We start from the raw sequence: 21,166 nt of genomic DNA, 5'->3' as shown, positions 1-21,166 counted from the left end.
TTCATAATTGCCACAACTAGTACGTACAATATCTTTACTTATTTATATTATTTCTAATAGGGACTCAAGGGCCAAAACAAATAAAATAGGGGACAACCTTGTCTTGTATATCCATGAAGGCAAAATTGGGGGAAATTGACCATTCATAAATATAGATGCCTTTGGATCAGAATATACAAGTTTAACCAATTGAATAAAACCATTTCCAATACCATGCCACTTTAAAGTTTGAAATAAAAAGTCAATTTTCATGGTCAAATGCTTTTTCAGCATCAAGTGCTACTGCCATGTAGCTGTTTGTTGAATGATTATTTTTCTGTGGTGTGAGGCTGTGTGAGATTCAGTTCAGCGAGTGCAGCATTGTGCGCCAGTGCTTCAATACCTTGGTGTGGTTCAGCAACTCAGTAAGAAGATAGAAGAAGTTTTAGAAAGAAGCCTGGTTTGAAATCTCTTGCTCTTCAACTCTACAGTTCCAGTCCCACTGGTAATGGTTTAAGTGGGAGGCAGCGGCAGAGGGATGCTCTCCTGTAACTATGAGCAGCCTTCAAGGTAAGGTGAGTGTAACGTCCCAGGCTCGAGACGTGGTGATTGAAATTGTTATAATGACGGATGCAGAGGTTTTTGACACGCAGGACGTGGCAGCGGCGTGCAGCAGGGTCTGTAATGAAGCAGTATGCTCTGAGTTCAAACTTAAGTTAAAGGGCAAGCCCAAGCCCCTCTCGCTGTGCCCTTCATATTTTACTACTAACTCTGTGACTGGTGCTTGCTCTGAAAAGGCAAACAGGCCTGGGAGGTTGTGCAGGCTCACACATTGAATGTTGAACTTACTGATCCTGTTTTATTGGCAAGCACATTGCAAGTGTAAAGGCAGTGAAACCAGCAGTTTTTATTTTTGGAAGACCAACCTGTGGGACCATGAACAATGGTCTTTCTTTGGCAGATGTAGGTGTAATTCCTTCCCCATTACACCTGTTTCTTCAGTTTTGTCGGCTCCAGTAACTTTGGGTGGAGCCATTTTGGATGATTCATTTCAGGCCCTGCTGTCAGCTAGCAAGGGCCTTTTAAGAGCAGCTACAGATATGGACATTTTGTCAATTCATGACGATATGTGGCCACATGTAGGCATGGGTGTGGTGGATGTTTTGAAATCATTGTATGCAAATGTTGGTCTAACAATTTTTCCTTATGTGGTATCAATGTTGGGCCCTTCCTTGACGGAGGGAGAATGGTCTGGTCTGTGCCACAATGGTTCGGTGAATATGGAGGGGGCAGTCGTGGTGGCCTCGGGTCTGAGGCCCCATCGCCACCTGTGATCCACAAATAATGAGCCTGGTGAGTTCTTTAGAATTAGCTTCCTTCTCATGCACCCGTTTCTCCAACGGCAGGCCTTTGATTTCCGTTCCAACAGCTCTTAAGAAAAATGGTGATTTACATGTTCCCCTACCAACAACTAGTCTTAGGCCGGATTTTACAGAGGATTTCAATCCCTTTGTCCCGTCAGCGTTACAGTTTGGCGATGCTTCCCCTGTTCTACCTATGGCAAACCCGTTGTGAACAAAAGATGAAGATCCTGCCATTAAGGTTGATCCCACTGGAGCCTTGCTTTCTACTCTAAAGCCTTGATTGATGCTAAAGAAAGGGTAGGTGGGGTTCTTGGGGAACAGGCGCTTGCATTCAATCAATTAATCGAAAGAAAAGATTCACTTATATTGAAGGCTACATCAAAGGGGAAGACAATGCCCGGAGGTAGCATAGGTGTTGTACTTGGTGTGCTGAGGGGGCGGTGCCTATGACTTGTAAGACGGCATCATTGGTAACCCAGCTTGTGAATGCAAATTGCACTAATAATGGTATTGTGCCTTGTTTTGATTCAGCTGAGGTTATAAATGTTGAGGACACACCTATTGCTTGTTCTCTACCGTTGGTCAATCAAAGATTTTTAATTGACCAGGGGGTCTCTCCTCAATATTACTTCCTCTTTAAGTACAAGTGTACTGCACATGGCAGAGGACCTGCTCGCAGAGGGGTTGAAATAGTGGAAGTAGATATGGATGTAATTGTTGGGGGGGGGGGTGCCTGTAGGAGTGATGCAAGGGACGAGTTCCCAGTCTTCCAACAGAAGAGAAATAAGAAAAGAAATAGGAAGGTGGAGGTGTGAGAAAGCTATTCCTCCTCCAGGCTCCTTCCCTTGATTCTGGGAATGTGTCATTGTCCCACTATGGCTCTACCCAAACAGATGAAGTGGTGGTGGATGGTGAACTGATACGACCTGATATGATATGATAGGTTATAACATGCTTAATACCCAGAGGTTTCTAAGCACGGACCTGGGGATCGAACCTGTGGGGCTCTGTGCCGTCTTGCTTCCAAGGCGAGCACGTTGCCCCTGAGATATCCTCCCGAGACTGAACCAACTAAATGGGTCTACTTTCACTGATTGTGGTATAAATGAGATGGTAACATTAGTGACCTCTAGGGAAACCAGAGAGGGTCCAGTTTCAAGTCAGGTGGCAGCAGTGGGGGTGGTCAGCATGCCTCCTTATGCCGGATGCTGATGCTGTGTATCAGGGTTTCAGCTGGTATTGACCCTTCGCCGCTGAATTCAGACCAATATTTTTGCCACACAAGGGAACTAGGACAAGGACAGCAACTTTGGGGGCTATCCATGAAGAGGTGGGAGAAGTAACAACTCCATGAGATCTGGCATCTTCCTGTGATGCAGCTCATTCTTGGTGTGGTCCTTCAGGAACCTCCAAATTTAGAGGATTTTACCCTTTTGTTAAACCCTGCATGTAAGGGGCAAAAGGGCCATCCAGCCTCTGGTTTGCTTTGTGCAATAAGAACAGATATTTCCATTGTTCCAACACTTTTTTTCCCAACCAAATGTGTTAATGCAGGCGGTGGAGCTGGAACACGACCATTTGGTCTATCTGAAACTTAGCCACACTTGTTTATTGAATTTATATTGGAACTCGCCAAAAATTGCTCAAGAAGAGTTCTTTGATGCTATTGAAGAGGTTTTGTTCTGTTGGCAGTTAAATAGGAATTCTGACTCATTCATCATCTGTGGTGATTTGAACACCTTGTGCGTTCTAGCCGACTAGTTATCACGAGTGTAAGGCAGATTCTGCTGTCGGAAAAAAGGAGGGGTGGCATTTGTGTCTTTGATGGATCTATGGGATTTTAGTATTTTTATGGGGCATGCTCATTTAATGGCAATGTGTTAGGAGACGAGCTTGTACATCATACCTGGCAAACAGATATCCAGAGAAAAGTATTAGATAACTTTTTTGTCTCCCAAGAGATATTTACTTCTGTTACGTCCTTTAACATAAAACCTACTACTATGAGCAATCACTTACCGCTATATTTGAATTGAAGAGTATGGGGTAGGGGCCTTGAACCGGTCTGTTTTCCACTGGACATACAGCAAAATTCTGGGGGACACTGTCTGTGTGGAATGACCATAACATAAGGTCCTTTAATAATAACCCTTTTGGGACTATTTGGCGATAAAGATCTATATGCCTTACTAAGGAAGTTTCCATATGTGGTATTGCTGAATGCTGTTTTAATCTGATGCAGCCCTGTAGGAAAGCCTTGGTAGCCCATAAACATGTTTACAACCCTGTCATACAAGGAAACAAAAAAGTCTTATGCCGAGCTCTGCGTTGTATCCCTTTAGCAGACTTAATCGAGCGTAGACGTCTTAGATTCATTTATGGAAACTGGCTTCTAAATTATAGGCATTCTCAGCTACTGAAGGATTCTCAAAGAATGCTCAGGGTAGTGACCACTAAAGACACACAATCCTTTTGGAATATTTTATCAACTTGGATTTACAAACTAAGTCCCAGGTAAATTCTATTTCCGAAATCTAAATGGGTTGCACATTACAGCAAGATATATCGGGGTCCATGTGAAAACATGTTTCCTACGGAGACTATTCGTCATGAGCCCCGGTGCTTGAATATAGATCAGGAAGACCTTATCGGTCTTATTACCCGTAGTTCTAATTCTAGGGTGCAGGGCACGGACAGGCTGCCCGTGATGGCGTTGAAAGGCAATCAGTGCTTTTGGGCTGATTTTCTATTGAAAACCTTTGGGGATATTACGGCGGGGAATACAATACATTACCTGTCTCATGGCTGACTTTGATCTTGGTCCCTATTCATAAAAAGGGGCAGCGAAATAACCCAATTGATTACCGCCCGATGGCACTACTGGATGTGCCTTCAAAAATGTTTGCTTCGATCTTGCTACGAGATCTGCTGATATGGGCAAAAGGGGCTGAGAGGCTTGAGACCCACTACATGGGTTTCATGAAGGGAACCGGGACAAATGAAAATGTATTTTGAGTCTTTTGAAATGTGAGGCTAGGATGAAGTGAAATCCTGTTTTTATCCCCTTCATTGATTTTTTGATGGCTTCCTGAGTGTTGATCAGGACCTCATTTGGTGGAAGCTTTTTAATTGTGGATGCCCGAGTGGTCTTCTAAGTATGATTATTGTTTTACACAATAGTACATCCGTTTGGGTAAGATTGAACGCTACTGGCACATTGTCAAACACGATCCAAAGTTCTTACAGCCTTAATCAAGTATGCGTGCTAGCTCCTCTTCTTTTTAATCTTTTTTATTTCTGACATTTCTGATGCTTTTAAAGATACGCAGTGCTTCCCACCTTTCTTAGCAACTAACCAAACCAATTATCTTTTGTATGAAGATGATCTCGATCTGTTGGATTTTACTTCAATTGGTCTGCGAAGACAACTTGCAAATCTGCCATAGTATACAAGAAGTAACACCGTGACGATTAACAGTGGCAAGTCAAAGGTCTTCCAACTTAAAGCAGGCAACAAATGACACTATTGTAAATATAGGTGGTTTGGGGAAAATTATATTATAGAACAAGTGCCTACATTTGTTTATTTAGGATTTTATTTATCTGAGGGTCACACTTGCAATAAATCCTTTCTCGAACAGAAAGCCAAGATCACTACTTTAGCTGTCAAGGCTTCTTCAATTAACAAAAAATATGGTATTTTTTCATTGGCTCAGGTCCCTGAGTTGTATGAGAAATAAAAGTGCTCCCGGTAGTTTATATGGGGCTGAAACCCTGCTTTTTTATCTGATTGAAAACTGGGCTAAACCCGAAGACCATTTTTGGAGAAGGGTTTTGTCACTGCCCCCCTGGGGTTCCTGCTGCTGTTTTGCATTATGAGTTGGTCTCTTGTCTATTGTGCCACATGTGGCATGGCAGCAACTTTGTCTCACGCTGTGTTGGGAATTGAGACAGGTTCTGGGGGGGGAATCTTATTCCTCATTTAACAAATGGACCACTGACGGTAATGATATTATGGTGAAATATGATGTGAACCGACTACTACTGCAGGCAACCCCCCATCTTGCTGAAAAGAAAATATGGGAGTGTTATTGGAACCTTACCATCCAAGAGGGGCGAGGTTTAAGTCATTTACTGGAGTGCTCCTCGATGTTAGATCTCTGTGGGTTTTGTCATTGTAAATGTTCAAGTTTGCATGCCCCTGTTGGAGATCCCCATTTCTGTGCTTGCAGCTCAACTTATTTCCGACAAGAGAAATTTTAGTGGCTCATCAGGGAGTGGAGTGAAAGCACAGGATTTGCAGGTTCTGCAATTCTGTGACCATCATTGAAACTATTGTACATGTGCTATTGGAGTGTGAATCCCTGAATGATTGTCGTATTTTACATTTTGATTACATTCTTCATGATTTTAAAACTCCACCTGCCGGTTTTGTTTGCCAATAAATTATAACATCTGGGAGTAACCATTGGAGATTAGCAGCTGTTCTTTTTCTGAAAGATGTTTAATTGATTCGAGTAATGACAACTTGGGTTTACCATATATTTTAACAACATGTTTTAGCCAATTTTTGTATTTACTGTGAATTGAAATGAATTGTAATGCTTGGTTTTAATGGTTTTCGATACTGTATGACAAGTTTTTTATATGTTTCTTTTGTGTGGAAAAATATTTTATGAACGTATTTCATAATAAACAATAAAAAAAAATGTGTACAATGTAGAACATTCATAAATAGTCTAGAATTCAGTGAGATCCTTCTTCCCTGAACAAATCCTACCTGATCAGGTTTGATTAATTTATGAGTGAAGAATTCTATTCTATTGGCCAAAATCTTTGCAAACATTTTACAATCAGAATGAATGAACAAAAGTGGCCTGTCATTTTTGGGAAGTTCATTATATCTATTATGCTTGGAAAAAAGTGTCAGAAGAGCTTCAGTAAAGGTACCCAATGAACTACCAATCCTTGAAATAAGATTGTATAAAGAGTCTAGCTTTGGTGTGAGAGTAAAAGGAAAATGTGGCAACAAATCCATAGAAGATCCATGAGGTCCAGGGGCTGTACCTGTCTTAAATTCTTTAATTGCTTTGGAGATTTAATTTACTTGGATATGTTCATTAAGGCTAATTAAATCAGTATCCACTGTATGATTACGTTTTACACGATCAAAGAGGTTATTCAAATCAATATTGGAGTGTAAGAGGTGTGAGAAATACAATTTCTAATAGAAGTTAGTAAAGACCTTCAGAATACTTACATCAGAGGATACAATTTTTCCTAATTCATTCTTGATAGCAGATATTCTAGATCTCTCATGTTTGACTTTGAGATATGAGGCTAGAGCTTTACTCGCTTTGTTAGATGATTGAAAAATTCTGGACTTGAACTTTAGTACAGCACCACAAGCTTGGTCTGTCAATGTTTTATTAATAGAGAAGCGAGGAGCAAGGATCTGTCTAAGAAGAGTATTAATGGATTTTGCATTATATTTCTTCTTTATGTCCTGCAGTTGGCTGTAAAGAATATCCAGATCTTAATTACCCGCCTTCTTTTTATTGGCTACATATGAAATAGTATGTCCATGCAAGGCAACCTTATAGGTATCCCAGTTATTGAGCGGAGAAGGATCATCATCTTGATTAATTTGAAAGACACACTGGTAACAATCAACATAAGATTTTTCAGAATTAATGTCTTCAAGTAATGAGTTATTGAATATCCATCTATTTATGCCCTTTCTGAAGCATTCCAATTCCAAATTAGTTATTATAAGATAATGATCTGAAATTGGCGAACATTCTATAGTGGAGTCAATTATTGCGGGTACTAAGGATTTGGCAACACACATATAATCTGTATGAGATAATGTACTATGTAGGAGGCAGTGAAAGGTGAAATCCAAGTCAGCAGTGTGGGAAAACCTCCATGAATCAACAACATCAATTTCTGACAAACATCTTATAAATTCAGTATGTGAGTTGCTTTTTTAAAAGTGTCAGGGAGACCTTATGCATAGAAATAGGGCTATAATGTTATTAAAGTATCCACAAAACACCAAATTAGAAAGGTCTGACTGTAATATGTTTTGTTTTGAATCAATCCAGAAGCTGGGGTCGGGGTTAGTGGGTCCATATACATTAAGAATCAAATAAATCTGAGAGTCAATCTATATTTTAGCTCAAATCCATGTACTTTTAGTATCCGTATCTTTATGTAAGATCCGTTAGTTGACGCCCTTTTTAATTAATATTGCCACACCATTACGTTTACCATCTGCTTGACTGACCAATACATCACCCACCCAAAACTTTTTCAATTTCATGGATTCTTGTAACGATAGACTACTTTCGTGTAAGCAAACAATAGTTGGCTTAAATCTATTAATGTGAGATAGATTATTTCTTTTTCTCGTTATTAGATTGTTAAAACCTTTAACATTCCATGTCATGCACTTTAAGGTCATAATCTAATAGAAAACAGAGTAATAATCTCAACAATGAATAACAACTGAAACCCCTGTGTCCAGTCGAGTCAATTCCTGTACAGCCAATAGTTAGCATAAACCAAGGCAAAACATTTTTACTTAGCTTGTCAAAAAATTGTAAAAATGGGAAGAAAAACCAAACAAAAGAAGGGAACGAGAGAGCAAACACTGCAATCCATGACAACGGGGTGTTAAAATACAGACGCTTCTGACGTTACAGGGCTCAGGACAACCCCACCCAAAACATGTATAAAGGTGAGATAAAACAAAGATAAAAAGTTTGAAAGTCAAAGTTGCAATGACATGTACCAAGAAGGAGTGTGGGCACATCCCATAAAATGACAAAACAGCAAGCAAAATACATACTTGCCCACTCTCCATCATTATTGAGTATAACTGTTCCAGAGGGGAAATTCTTTTCATATTATAGTGAACGCAGTGGTAGACAACCAAAAAAAAAGAAAAGAAAAATGATGCATGACTGGTAGTTCCTGTGTCCATTGCCTCCATCTTTTGTAGTCTTACAAAAATTCTTTAGATCAGATGATCCTCAAAGGAAGACGTTTTGTCATTGATGGTAACTCTAAAAGTGCAGGGATGAACAAGGCCATATCTCGCATTCAATTGCTCGAGCGCAGGACAATAAGAGAGCAGTTCATTCCTCAGTTGGACTGTAGCCTTAGACACATCTTGCGAAATAAATATCCTGTGACCATTCCACACTGAATGTTCAATTCCTTTAGTCTTCTGCATAATCAGCTGAAGTTGTGTATGTTCACAAAGCAGTAAGATGATCATCCTTTGCGGGTTTTTCCTGTGTGACTCTACTTTTTAAACCCCACTCTGTGTGCTCTTTGTATATTATGGACAGTGGAAGAGTGTAGATTAAGAATGTTAGGTAGGGTTTTCTTGAGGAAAAGAGCAAAGTCATCCCCTCGACTACCTCTGGAAATCTACAAATATACAAAGGTTGTTTCTATGATTCCTATTTTCCAAATTCTCATTTTGCTTCTGAAAGGTATGCGTAGATTTTTCCAGATGGACAACTCGAATGGCAACATCTCCAGGCATGCTAACTCTTCTCTCTACCTCTTCGATTCTGTTTTCAATATTCACCCATTGCTCATCCAGTTGTTTGTCGATTGATGCTTTTAGCTTCCATGAAGGGTTTAAGTGCTCTTATTTCTGATAAAATGGTCTCCATATTAAATTCCAACAGTGCTTCAGCAGGAAGAGCAGAGTAACATTGTGGCCTTTTCAAAGTGGCCGTTGCTGGTGCCGAAGCTACTTTATTCCTGAAGCCTTTTGATAGAGAAGTCAAAGTGAGAGGCAGATCGAAATGTCTAGGAATCACTCTGGATTCACTGAATGGCTTCAGCACCACTTTCAGCTTGCTATTGTGACTAGATTTTTATGAGCAGAGCCTACGCTCAATATATTGCTTAAGGATAAAGGCAGTGCAATTACAAGAAATCCCATTACCTCAGCACTTTTCAAGAATTCAAATCAACAGTAGTAACAGTGTTGAAATATATATATTTTTTTTAATTTTTAACTTATAGTCCTCAGTTATTATCCGGTCAAACCCCGTTAATAAAATAATGTTGAATATATGAAGTGCTGTTTGTATAATTTCCTCTCTCAAGAGGAAATACATTGATAAAACCACATATGTGGAAAGACGAAAATATACATTCCTGGTAGTGCTATTTAAATTTGAAATAAAGTGCCTTGAAGGGTTTTATTCCTTTGAGCAGTTCAAATAGCAGCAGATTGCTGGGGATGTAGAGAAAAGCAAACTTCCAAGAGTAGGGCCGGGTCAAACATCAGATGTGCCGGCCATTGCCGACAGAAATGCAGTAGCATTATTCACGCCATCCCACTGCCTCTGGCTTTTGCTCTGCCTCAATGAAGGGAGCCAGGAACTGTTCTGTTGCTTGACAGAAGACTGAAAAGAGGAGGTAAAAGGCAATAAAACAAAAATATAACATTAAAGCCCCTATGGAAAGTGATATAAAAGCAAAAGGAGCAGGAGCACCGTTTCAACCCCCGTCTCATACGGTGCTAAGCAACGCCCCTGTATAGTTTTACAGCCACTCATGTTTTTGGCAGTACTGAACATTTCTGCTAAAAACTTCACAATACTGCAAACCTGCAATACCTGGAATGACCAGGATAAAAGCACACATTAGAAACTAAAAGCAAGTCCCAATCATATGCAATGCACTGTTTGTTATGTGTTAGGTAGACCCTGACACAGCATATACTGTTCATGATCATGACGCATTTATAAGGCAATAATCACCTGCAAGGTGGGGCGTCCTAGCTGGGAATGACCCATGGTTGGGGTTAAAGCTTGGGTGAAGGTAAATTAAAAAAAATAATTTAAAAGCAGCAGAGGATAAATGTAAGTGGGGGAGGGAGAGAGAGAGAGAGAGCTGGTTACTCGAGTGTAAGCACAATTTAGTGGCCCATAACAATGGCATGGAAGCCTACAATGCAGTGGCTCTACCCTTCAGAGCAAGTACACTGAATACCAAACTCTCCCACATCCATACATTCTCAAGTATATATGGTAGACTTGTTTTACACTCATTTCCTTTTATAATCAGAGGATAGGATGCAACGTAGCTTTCAATTATTTTAGGGGCCTCATCAGGGAACTCCCCCCCCCCCCACCACCATACGCCAAACGTAGTAAAATATCTACACCGGGATAATATAGTTTGGTGAAATGGAAAGCTGGGATTTGAGTCCAGGCTAGATGATTGCATAATAAAGATGGTTTTACCAAGAGGGAATTATATAAGAGCATTGTTAAAGGGAATTGGGTTGCTATTGTACTTTCATTTGTGAATATCTCAAAGACTCTGGGCCTCATTATAACTCAGGCGGTCTGGAAATAACGGTGGCGGTAAACCCGCCGCCACCGTTGTTTCCGGACCGCCTGATCCCGACTCCTGCAGGCGGGAGGTGATGTTCCCGCCAGGTCTGACCTGGCGGGTTTGACACCGCCTGCCTTCAGGCGGCCGAGGAAACTCTGGCAGCATTACGAGATGCTGCCAGTGTTTCCATGATCCCCATTCCGCCTCCGTGATTCCCGGAAAACCGGGGTTGTAATGCCCCGGTAACTCCGGGAATCACGGAGGCAGAATGGTAATACGAGTCCGGCGGTAACCAGGCGGTTTTACCACCGCGGTTACCGCCGGACTCGTAATGAGGCCCACTGACATGATGCTTATTGAAAAACGAGACCCCTTCTCAAATCTTTAAAAAAGTGCTTTTTTAATGAATGTCCAGTCAACAAAGGCTATTATTTTAAAAAATGCTAAAAGGGAAATTCTAAGATTAATCAATGTACACATGATCAACAGAAATTTCTGAAAATGCACAATTGTTAAATTAAGATGGTATTATCAAAAATAGACGTTGCTTTAATAAGAACAGGCTCTACTTAAATTCTAATATTCTATAAAAAGAAACACATTTTATGTGAAATTCTCTGTATTCTATCAAAAAGAAAGAGTAACTTGGTTGTTGTCAGTTGGTGCTGGGCTGCGCCACTGAGATAATCATATAAAGGGAAATAGGAATCTAGTAATTGGGAGCTGCCCAGCTAAGGGAAGGCTCACAAGTGAAAGCCTTGAAGTGAACTAAGCTAAATTGGTAGCCTAAGTACAAGCGCATCCCAGATTAAAAAACATACAAGGCCATTCGAGAATTGTATCCAACAGTTGGTAATTTCATTAATTTCAAAATATAAACATCGATATATTCTGGGTGTGTCAGTAAGTGTGACTTGATTAACAAAAGTATGCCAACTTTATGGTCGTCAGTTTCGCCCTCCGGTCTTCTTCAAGGTAGATAATTCATATCAATTTTAGTCAGATTCAAATCAAACATTTCTGCCATTTTAAACTTGGACAGCTGGTTCTCATTAAGCAATAAGCCCCTTGCAGGGGGCCATAACCGCTTCAGGTAATGGACACCTGTGAGGGGCATATTGCTATTAATACGTCGGCTCATAAGACCTGGTTACTAAACACATTTTTTTCTGTTCCGAGAGTAACACAAATGGCCACCGGGGAAGGAAAAATGAAGTCTGTTTCCCTTTCCATGGCGGTCATTGAAAACAATAAAAAAGTAAACAAACAACATGGCCACCATGGAAAGGTACTACAAGTAGTCCCTTCTCCCTTTCCATGGTGGCCATTAAAAAAAAAATAGGAAAAAAAGTAAACAACAAAAATGGCTGCCATGTAAAAGAAAAGAAGAGACTTCCTTTCCATGGCGGCCTGTCGCAGATCGGGAGCGGACGCGCTGAAGACAGAAGTGTTTGCAGAACATCCATTCCCAATGAGGAGCAAAAAAGAAGGTAAGTGGAGGAAGGGTGAGAGGGAAATCTGTGGAGGTGGGAAGTGAGCACAGGAGCACTTAGCGGTGGAAGATGGTTGCCTCTAGCCGTGAGGCGGTTCGGAGCGGGGAGATTACCACTGGTAATAACCCCGTTCCGAGCCTGCTCTTTTGTTGAGAGGTTGCCACTCACGCCCCCTGCTGGGTACAAATATGTAATAGTCAGCCTCATGAGAATCATCCTCTAAACCATCAGTCAACTTTCCGTATTTAAAAAATATCTTCATTAGCGCTGTCATGTAACACAACATCAAAAGTAGCAAATGTATTTGATTGCTTGCTATTTGATGAACATCTTTTTCATCATCATTAGCTTTCCTGTTTGTGTGAAGTACTCGTGAATAAAGTCAAAATTCCAGAACTTATTAAATGGGGTTCCATTCCCCAAGCAAGTTGATTAGCGCTGATCCACTAATGTAATACTTTACAATTGCCCTAGCACCCTAAGCTCAAGGTTATCCTTATCAAATTGCATACGAGTTTACTCTTTTCATGATTACGTATCTACCTAATGTACAGATACATCTTATTATTCTAAGATTATTGGGGACCATTGTCATGATTGTTGTTTTTAATATTCCTCCTCTCAAGAGTCTTTTTCCCTAAAAAAATCGGTTTCATCACTTGGCTGAAAGGAACACTTATCATCAGGACCCAGTCTTCTTCAAGGTGACCAAATCTAGAATAAAAATCAACATTTTCAATCTCTTTGCATTTTGTGAGTCTATTCCAAAATATGTGTGAGTCCATTCTTGAATACGGTTATAATCTTTTTTTTTCAGCCTATACATTTCAAAAGGATTCAGAAAAGACACAAAAAATAACTTTTATCCAGCCCAGGGAAAATAAACTACTTCTACAAAATCTTACTTGTTCAAAAAAGTTTTTTTTTTTATTGCAATTCCTTCTTTGTCTCAATAATTATATGAAATATTATCCTTCTGTATTTGCGGATGCTGAATTTGCCATTTAGTATCATATTAAAATCAATCTCCTTCTGAAAAAAATTTGAAGCCGGACTTTTCATGAATCATGGCAAAAATATACAATCTGCCTCTAAATTACACATGATCATTGTGCTTGCCTCCTCTTGGTCTGGCGTGCCCTGCATGGCGTGATTAGCGTGAAACCCACTTGGGTACATTTATAATTGCTTTGTGTGCTGTATGCTGCCTCCATGCTTTGAGGCCTTCAAAGATGGCCGTCGTTTTTCTTGCACTGCCTGCATCTGTTGTCCTGTTGTGGGCCAGCCCCTGCCCCCTCCCATTGGCTGCCATGGCCCCTTTAGCCAGTGGCTGAAGCCGGGAGGTGGGAGCCGGCCACACCACCTAAGGCCCACAACGAAGGCCCTGTCTACCCCTGTCCACCACGGGACGCTGGATCGCCCCCTCGTGAGTGTCTGTGTGCCTCCGTGCCCCCTGTGAGTGTCTGTGTGCCCCCAGGCCCCCCGTGAGTGTCTGTCTGCTCCCATGCCCCCCCTTGAGTGTCTGTGTGCCCCCTTGCCCCCCGTGAGTGTCTGTGTACTCCCTTGCCCCCCGTGAGTGCCTGTGGGCCCCTATGCCCCCCGTGAGTGTCTGTGTGCCCCCATGCCCCCCCATGAGTGTCTGTGTTCCCCCATGCCCCCTGTGAGTGTCTGTGTGCCCCCATGCCCCCCTGTGATTGTCTCTGTTCCCCCATGCCTCCCCGTGAGTGTCTGCGTGCCCCCATGCCCCCGTGAGTGTCTGTGTGCCCCCTTGCCCCCCGTGAGTGTCTGTGTGCCTTCATGTCCCCCCGTGAGTGTCCATGTGCCCCCTTTCCCCCCCGTGAGTGTCTGTGTGCCCCCTTGCCCCCCGTGAGTGTCTGTGTGCCCTCATGCCCCCCGTGAGTGTCTGTGTGCCCCCTTGCCCCCCGTGAGTGTCTGTGTGCCCCCATGCCCCCTGTGAGTGTCCGTGTGCCCCCATGCCCCCCGTGAGTGTCTGTGTGCCCCCATGCCCCCGTGAGTGTCTGTGTGCCCCCATGTCCCCCGTGAGTGTCTGTGTGCCCACATGCCCCCTGTGAGTGTCTGTGTGCCCCCACCCTGCCTTGCTCCCCCCTTTTTGGCTCTGTGTACCCCCTGTCCCCCTTACCTGCCTTCTACCCCTTTCCCCCTCCATTATTCCCTCCTCTTCTACTATCTTCCCACTCCCCTTCCTACTTATTTCTCCCTCCTCTCAGCCTTCGCCCTCCTAGCACTTACTCCTATCATCTGTTCCCTTGAATTTTGATAGCAGCTTGTCTGTCTCCCCTCCTCCCCCCCTTGTTCTTCTCTCTCCTCCCCCATCCCTGCTTTTTAAATTTGTCACTGAAAAATTTGCTCAGTAGCGTGCCTTGTTCATCTCCTTCTCCCTACTCATATCCCCCTGTCCCCCCCGCCCCTCCTCTTGTTATACCTCGTGCACTACATCAATTGTCATCAGACGTAGTAATGTTACTGCTTGCTTTGTTCTCCTTCTTTTCCATTTCCTCTTGCCTTACTTGTTTCTATGAACTTGCACTATCAGAAATGTCGACAGGCCTATTACGATAGTTATTTTTCACATTCTGTACTGTTTCAAGGACTTTAACTGAATGTAACTGTATTTTCCTATGTTCCCTCCCTCCTTGAAGTGCTTTGAAACACATTGTGTATGGGCGCTTTATAAATAAACAATCAATCAATCAATCAATCCATCACTTTCAAGATCGTCTAAAAGGGAAATTTCTTGTATTTCTAGATGGCTTATAAAGGTCAATTTGGTTTGGTTTTCTGGCAACTAGGTAATGATAACTGACTATTGCCATTGCAAGGAACACTTCATGGGCGGGGAAGTTCCATCAAACACACACTTGCAGCATATGCATGCCACAGTCGATTTTGGCAAGTCAGTGGATGGCTCAGTGGTTGTACACTGATCCCATTCCCATATGCACCAAGGTGGCACTGCGATGATTATTCCAAGATGGAACATCTACTGCACAATCAGAAGCACTGGCATATCATCAATGAACAAGTCAGCAAAGTTGCCAGGGGCAAAGACATCAACTTTCCTGGTGCCACCCTGCACAGCTACAGTTTTTGATGCCCACTGGTACAGTCACAGCTACAGTCTGTAGACCACAGACAGGTGAGACTTCTTGGCAAATAGACCATCATATGACCCCAAAAGTGCATGGAAATGAACAACACAATTTAACACTAACATGGCTGTGAACTGATCCCATGTCACTAGGCATACACCAACATTGAGTATCAGTGCCATCTGTACCTATCTAAGCTTCATGGCCAAATGTTGATCCACAAACAATAGGAATGCCACATAACATGACGCAACCTACCAATGACCCTGGTGTGTTAGTCCTGAAACACTCAAAGGGCATGAATAGAAAATGTACATTATGACATACATTGCCACAGTGCCTATTTGTGACCGCCGTTATTGTCCCCCAAACATTTCAAATTGGCATGGCAGGCCAAAGGGGTCATAGTCTTAATGGTTAGAATCATGTGATGGACAATGACACGTCTTTAGCCCTCATATCTCATAGGTGGCTTCTGAATGTGCCTTGTGTATCAATATAAATGATTCTGTTAACAATGCCAATATGTTGGAAACCGGACATTGAGACATGTGCAAAGCCAGCAATGGTGCCTATCCCACGAAGAGCCTTTGAGACAAGGTATCCACTGAGAAAACCCTATATGATGTATCCCCGAAGAGATGACGGTTTCCTGAGGGAGATCCCTGAAGAAGTGTGAAGATTTGAAAAGAAGAGGCTGGTGACGTCACAACAAATGAGCGTGACGCACTGAGAAGGATGACTGAAGAAGAGAATGCATAGACCTTATTGAATCTAATGGCAAAGTAAAGAATCGAGAAGACTTTCGTGTGCGGAATAAAAATTGCACTTGTGAAGAAGCACTGCAGAAAATGCAACCCATTTTATAACTGTACAGATGCTGTAATCCAAGTAGACTAAGTAATCGTAAAGGCTGGTTATACGTAGTGAATAGACTGCAGGCGGTGCTGCCAATATAATCTATAGAATCTAGATATTCGATGTCACAACTTTAGTAAGCTCAACCCGTGGAGAAAGGAGTGTGGATAGCTATACATGTGTTGCAGCAAAGAAACAAGCTGAACTCGAAGATGGACCAAAGGAAGGCTGTTTGGCCAGATGTCAAAGGCTAAGGCAGCCAAAACTGGTTTTCAGTCCTTGAGTAAAAGTGAATGTGAGATGCTGAGGCCTTCCTTGTTAAGTTGCAAAGAGAGAAGACCATGAGTGCCAAGTTTCTTTATTCAAGACAATGAAATACTATAAAATGGGCTGATTGACCGTCTACTGTCACGTGAGTCCAAGATGGAAATAGAAGTGGGCATGCAGACCTGAACCTTTCTAATATAATGCTCACACTCCCTTATATTCCCAGAGAAGAAAAGCTACTGCAAGGCCAAGTTCAAAGACAATCTGAATGGCAGACAGCATGAGCGATGAGAGATGCTGGGCTAAATGGGTGCAGAGGTATGGTCAAGTTCACCCACCAGCACCTGGGGTAGCAGCTTACAGGCTGCTAGAGAATCAAATATTCCAGAAGGATACAAGCGTGCCAACCAATGGTAGAGGGCCATATAACACAGGGCCTTATAGTTTGAGAGCCAATGATATGCTGTGTACTAACTGCTAAAGATAACTTGCACCTGACTGTAGAGACCCAATCACAATCCAATCCCTTATTGAAAGTCTACTTAGATATTCCCCTTGAACCAACCACAATCTCACATAGGTTTTCTTAGTTTGCCACGTAGTATGACATCAAGTATGACACATTTTTGTTATATAAGAATGCCTTTTTATGAAATGCTTTGAGACTATGCTGTGCAATGTCCGTTGATGTCTGTTGCAACTCCCCGTTTTAGATAATTGAGAATAAAACAGAGACAGTTTGCCAACTTCCTGAGTCTGTCTTACTATTTGGTGTACAAGTTATTCTTCATCCCCTCCATTGTATGATGTGTTGCTTCGATTAAAAGGACCATAAGGGTTCAATTGTTAGCAGAGGATGGTTTCAAAGTAAGACCCCTCGACCATTAGACTCCATTATTTCGAATGATCGGGCACTCTCTGCCATCTAGCCAGAAGATTGTGGGGTTTCCTGTGGAGAGCAGCTGATATAGAATTCTTGCAAGAAAATCGAGACATGGGCAGGGTCCCTCTTTGATGAAATCCCTACCTGGTTTCCACAGGTGCTTTGTGGATGGAAGGCGAAAGTGGTTGATTGGAGGAGGCAGTCGACAACGAAGGCCTGGAGCTGAACAAACGAATGGTGAGTAGATTAAGGGGAATGGCAAACTGAGGGGATGGGATTGTGGTAATTTAGAAAGTAACGAGGAAAGTAACAGGAGATTTCTTTTGTGTAATAAGAGAGAGAGAGAGATCCCAATATTCCTAACCAAAAGGGAGTTCAGAAGAAATTGTTATACACTTCAGTTGAAATAAACTAGGCTACGTATAGGATAGGTCGGTATAAAATAACAATTTAAATCCTGCAATCAGGGTATTAATAGGGGCAGAAATAAAGAGTGATCACTAATAGTTAATGTGAAAAGTCAACTAGTCTGTCTGTGTATTTGTGGTAAATTAAGGTGTCGAAGAGCAACATTTGTGTAAGGAAAATTGAAAAAAGGTCAAGGAGACATAGTGTCTATCTAGAGAAACTGTCGGTACTGACTCAGAGGTTGGCTGAGATTATTGATAAATAGAGGTTTTGAGCAGCGATTGTTGGAGCGTGCTCATTTTTGTTGTTTTCATAAAAGTATTTTTGTAAACACTGGTAAGTATTGACAGTCAATTGAGACTTGTCATAATGGGAGACATTACACCTCTGATGCATTTATGTAATACATTGCCAAAACACATGCCCAAGCTCAAACAGTGCAGTGCAGCATGGGTGAAAGGCACGGCAGATAAGATGTTCATGTCATGGCCACAAGGGGGATCATTGTCAAAAGCAGTTTTGCAACACTTGACCACATACTTGCATGCTGTGTACGCAGGAAAGAAATTGGAGAAAAGGTTATCTATTTTAGAACTTTGGAAAATGTATCAAGAGGAGAGAGAGGATCCGCCACCTGAGGAGTGGATGCTTAACCATTGTAAGGAGGAAGGTGTTGAGCCTTCTGCTCCCCGGCCTCATCTGAGGTAAAAGGCGATAGGACGGAAGACGTGGGATTGTACCCATTAAAGCGGCAATGGGGTATAGTAATCCGATGTACGAACTGCCTGCTTACAGTAGTGATGATAATACAGAGGAGTCTAAGAGAAAAGAGGAGATCTTTAAGGTCTCACAAAACAGGAAACAGAAAGGTGAGCGATCGAATGAATCAACAGACATAGAATGAGAGATCAAGAGATGGAAAGGAGAGAAGGATAAAACTGACGAAGTAACGCTCGTACAGAACGAGTGGATGGGAGGACAGATATTACTCAAGCTAGATGGGAGGAGGATTGAGGAAGTCAGGCAAAGGGAAGATCAAGACGAACAGGATAGGAAAGACAGGGAACGAGAAAAGAGATTAAAAGAAGATGAGCATAAAAGGAAGAGCAGACAGTGGCAAGAAGAGATGTATCAGGAGGAGCAACAAAAGAAAGAAGAAAGGGCAGAGGAGCAAAGGAAGTGTAACAGACAGAGAACAATAGGAGAGCACGATAGGAAAGAAAGGAAAAGAGAAGAGGAGGAAGCGCAGATATTAAGAGATAAAAGAATGCAGAGACGAAAAGAAGAGGAAGTGAGAAGAGCAGGGGTAAGGAGAGATAGATAAGACAAGAAGAGGAAAGAGTTATATTGGAAGCAAAAAAGCGAAGAGAAGGAGATGAGGAATTAGAACAAAATAGGAGATGTTGGGAGCGCGATATTGACCGCATTCAAGATGAATTAATGGAGCCAAGTCGAGCAATACAATGGGGCAGTATAGAAGAGTTCCTCTGAACACAGGAGCAACAGCAGAGCCATCTATAGTAACCCTAGAAGAGATCTTCGATATAGGAAGCATCAGAGATAGGATTGATAAAGCCTATCAGGACTTAAGAGAAGGTGGCAAATTGGGAAGCCGAGGGAAGGGGGATCAAACCCTAGTCTTCCAATCATGAAGCAAAGAGAATAATCTGTTCAGTTTTTAGCATAGAGACTTGTCTTTAAGTAGACTGACCTTAGATAAGGGTGAAGGGGATGAGAGTTACACTAGTTGGGGACTAGATATGCCAGACGAAGAGAGAGAATCCTTTAGTGGAGAAGGAGGAGGTGCATGTGCTGCTGAGGGAGGCCTGCAGGCAGAAAAGGAAGTAAGATGACCTGATCTAGAGCAACCTAAGGAAAGGACGCCAGATCCTATAGCATATGCAGAGCGCCCTAAAGGACGATCTTAGAACCAGAAGAGAGAATCACCACCATATGTAAGCAGATTAAGGTCATTTCCAAGAAGAAGGTGTTCAACGAACCATTGTCCCCACTATGAATAGGCAGGTGATGGGAGCCAATTGCGGATCAGGATTTATGCAGTTTCCCTTATTGGAAAAAGGAGAAGCAAGACCACAGTATATTCCATCGCCACAGATGGATAATGATAATTTAAGGTGCAAACTCTCCAGTTTAACGGCGTGTGCGGGAAAATGGATTTATGAGTTAGAAAAAATGACAGGAGGAAATACCTTGGCAATAGGGGATTTTAACGGTTTCCTAACAGCTATTCTTGGGGAAAGAGCTGATGAGATTTGGATGAGAGCAGGCTATTCAAGTGTCATGGCACAAAACACAGCGCACGGTGGAGCGCCATTAATAATTGTAAGGCAGATGTCTGGAGGGCTCTCAGAGTACAGTATCCTGATACATCAGACATGGGTGTGATTATGACTCGAAAGATGAAAGAATACAAGGATCCGCTTACTTACATTCAGGACATTCAGGAACGCTGGACTCTTGAAATGCGCGGCCATGGGGAAAATCAGTGGCAGTATTTTACCACATTTTATGTCAGGGATTGCCTGAGCAGGTACAGAGGCAACTCAAGAAGCAAGTGGGAATGGAAGCAAAACCATGGGCTGAAATACAGTTGACTATAGTGCATCATTGTCGGCTGTTACAGGAGAAAAACAAGAAGACAGACGATGGTAGAAAAATTGAGGAAGTTTAGAAGAAATTGTCAAAATATGCCATAGAAGGAGCAGTATTGACAAGTGGAAAAGGACTAGGAGGACAGCAAGCAGTGGGTACATCACATGTGAGCAATCAGCGCCCGATGGACCAAGGAGGGAATGGGTTTGTACCAAGAGGTTGAGGCATGGGCTGGATTTCAAAACAATCAAAGTGGATTTCAGAACAAACAGAATGAGAATCTGAATGTGCAAGGAGGATTCAACCAAGGGGGACTAGTCAGATGGGGTCCTCCTATATGCTGGACATGTGGGATGACAGGGCACACTACGCGCGTGTTCCGGAAGCCAAGGGTTTGCACAAAATGGTCAATTCTCAAGGACAGTTTATCCTCCAGCATATAGCTCACAAACTAGGGAAGTGTATGCCCAAGATCAGACAGTGTATAAGGCACAAGCACCGCAAATGTAACAGGCGCAGCAACGACAGCAAGCACCATTGACTCCAACACAAGGGTAGTCACAGCATGCCCCTATGTAGATACAGCAGAATGCAAACACAGGACAATTATTGACACCTTAATAGGGGGTGTCACTGTGGTAGGAGGGAATACTTTTACAGGACAGGGGTATGCATTTATCCACAATAGGACAGCTCACAGGGTGACTTGAAGTGTTCAGTACTATCTGTGACACCAGACCCCCAAAAGGAACCAAGAGTTGATGTGACAATAGAAGGCACATCTTTTTCGTTTTTAGTACACACTGGGGCAACTCGTTC

This window comes from Ambystoma mexicanum, chromosome 6q (assembly GCF_040938575.1).
Source record: "Ambystoma mexicanum isolate Mex_15411 chromosome 6q, UKY_AmexF1_1, whole genome shotgun sequence".
NCBI lineage: Eukaryota > Metazoa > Chordata > Amphibia > Caudata > Ambystomatidae > Ambystoma > Ambystoma mexicanum.
Note: the sequence above shows the minus strand (reverse complement) of the source record.